Source organism: Pinus tabuliformis, chromosome 9 (assembly GCF_031772625.1).
Source record: "Pinus tabuliformis cultivar Carrire ecotype Pingquan chromosome 9, CPIR1, whole genome shotgun sequence".
NCBI lineage: Eukaryota > Viridiplantae > Streptophyta > Pinopsida > Pinales > Pinaceae > Pinus > Pinus tabuliformis.
In genome coordinates, this window is record NC_142307.1 from 689,781,445 (window position 1) to 689,784,394 (window position 2,950).

Here is a 2,950-nt window from a genome sequence, read left to right on the forward strand (position 1 = left end):
GTCAAGTTTGTCTTCAAGCTCATGTCTCTGAAGGTCAATAAGTGCCCAGCAAGCTAGAGGGATGATTTTCAAAGTGTTTCTTCGAAAGATTCTATCTTGTACAGTTAATTTTCACCTTGGATTTACAAACCCTGTTTTTAAAGCCAAGGTCATTTTTCAAAATTTTGTAAAAAATGGTAAAAATTCACAAGGCTTCAAAGGACAGCATGTAACCCTGGCTCCCTTGCCAAGATCCCTCAGATGCTATCCCTACAAAAATTATCAAAGAAAAGCATCAAATCAATCAGTTTCAGGACAAAAGGAAACCAAAAAGTCAAGTTTATAAAGTGTCAAAGAAAAACATTATAAAGTGGGTTATGATATGAAATTAATTCAAATAAAGTTATAAAAACCCCAATCTCCCTCCATCGAGCCTCATTGTGCATCCAAGTCATTGAGCAAGTGATTTCAAGTGAGTTCGAGCCGAAGTTGTGAGTTGCAGAGGCGCGCGACCCGTTGAGCGCCCTCCGACAGTGCAAAATTGTAACGGGCGCGACCCGTTGGGTGAGGCACGCGACCCGTCAGCGCCTTCATTGTAAAAAATGCCTGTAAATTCACCAAGGAGCCACAAAATCACCGAATTGTGTGAGCATTTTAATCAGCATTTTACAAAGCAGAAACAACAGTATATTTCAACCACTTTGCTCTTAAAACAATGTCAGAAACCGAAACCAATTATGGGCAAAGTGATGACCAGGCATCAGCTTCAGAGATTGAGGTACAGAGGAGGCCTCATAAGGGTGGAAAGGGTGGACATCATAGAAGAGAGGAGCCCACCTCTTTGGAAGATTTACAGGCTTGTCCTATGGCAGTGTCATGTTTTCGTTATATGTCTTGTTATGAGTTTTGCGAGAGGATCTCTCGGATTCAGCATCACAGGGAGTTGGCTCGCTTATTTGTTTTGCATTTGCATGATGGACATGTCAACCTTGCCGGGGTGGATTTTACATTGACACCCGAGGTGATTGCACAGGCCACAGGGATACCTAATGTCGGAGAGGTATGGAATAAGCGCAAGGTGTTGGACAGTGTTCAGTTTGAGCCTTTCATTAGACCTGCTTTCATGAGACATTTGACGGGTGTATTTCCCTTCAGATTTTTGAGGAGTGAGTATGCTCCCATGATGAGGCTTATCATGCTCTTTTTCACCTGTGAGGGCAGATTTTCACAGATATATTCGTACCATATTCGCCTGATGATGCATTTCACACGGGTACGGATGATGAACATCCCTATTTTCAAGTGCCAGAACATTGAGAGGATGGTGCCCTTGATGCAGAGGAAGAGCCCAGCACAGCAGTATAGGAGCCTCTATCATTATGGTTTGATTCAGCTTGTGGTCAGACATCAGTTGGCTCAGCAGGGCATCACATGGGAGGAGTTCATCTCTCGCGAGTTCTTTACAGCACCACCACCACATCCGGAGATTGTTCATGAGGAGGGAGGACCATCACAGCAGCATGATATCCCCGGGACTAGCCATGTCAGCTCTTCTCCATTGGTCACTTATCAGAGAGGCCACAGGGCCTTATTTGCAGCAGCTAGGCGAGTATTTTCTCCACACCAGGTGGAAGGGGTCTCGCTTTCTTCATCAGCACCACGAGTGTTATCTCCACACCAGGTGGAAGGGGCCTCGTCTCCGACAGCAGCATAGGTATCAGAGAGGGGCAAACAGCCCAGGATTGATGAGGGGCCATCAGGTGTTCCAGATATAGAGCTTGTTGATCTTGATGTCAGTTCTCCTAGCCTAGAGTCAAAGGAGATCATTCAACACCTTAGAGCTGAAAATGATACATTGCAGAAGAGATTAGAAGGGGCACAATGGAAAATCTCATATCTAGAATAGCGCAACAAGCAGTTGGAGGATGAGCAAACTCTTGATGAGTTGTGGAGGATTCGTAGTGACCGCAACTTGAATCGAAGAAGACCCGGTGATCTATTGCCCGCTGAGCGAGAGTCCATGCTTATCCGGCTCAATGCTCACTTGGAGAGGCTGTTGGCTAAGGCCAACCAAGATAAGAAATTGTTGAGAAACATGAAGAACCATTATTGGGCGCGGATGCACGTGTGCAAGGCGAAGATGAAGGTGCTCCAAAGGCGGTTGGCCAAGGCACAAAAAAGGAGAAAAAGGCCCGATCCCCTCCACATCTTGGCCGAGGCTTCCTTGAAGGAGCAAGGCACTAAATAGCTCAGCCACAGCACAAATACCAAGAAATTTTGAACATTTTGGGTCAATTTTGGTTTTTTCAGGCAATTTACAGGTTTTGCCCTCTCAACGGGTCTCACCCCCCGCGCGACCCTTTCATTTGGCTACTCTTTTCCAGGGAAACTCAGCATTTCCAGATTTTTCATGAAAATTTACACATGCTCATCCATTGCCAAGAGATTTTATGAAGTTTTGGGCCTCCAGAAAGTCAAAAAACAAGCAAAAAATGACTTTCTGCCACATTTTTGACACACAGAAAGCAGTCTTGGGAGATTGCAATTTTGGAGGGGCAAATGACCACCAAATTCAGAAATTCCAGTTGGGTTGGAAAGTAGACATCCAGACCTTTCCAACAAGCCTACTATTGCCCCATTTGGACACCTGGAAGTGCCCCAAAAGTGCCATCAAAGGCGCGCGACCCGTCAGGAAATGGCGCGCGACCCATCAGGCAAATTTCTCAAAATTTCAATGTACAGCTCGGCAAAACGCAATTTTGACTGTGTTTGACTTTTTGGAATGGATTGTCATCCTCCTTGATGTAAATAATGTAATTTTATGACACTTTTACACTTATGTATCTCTTCTAGAAGATTCATTCATGAAATAGGTGAAAATTAAATGAATGAATTGGTTTCCTAGCTTATAGAGGCAAGTTGTTTTGACTGCCTAGTTTTTAGTGCTTAGTTTAGAAGTGGTTGAAACAGC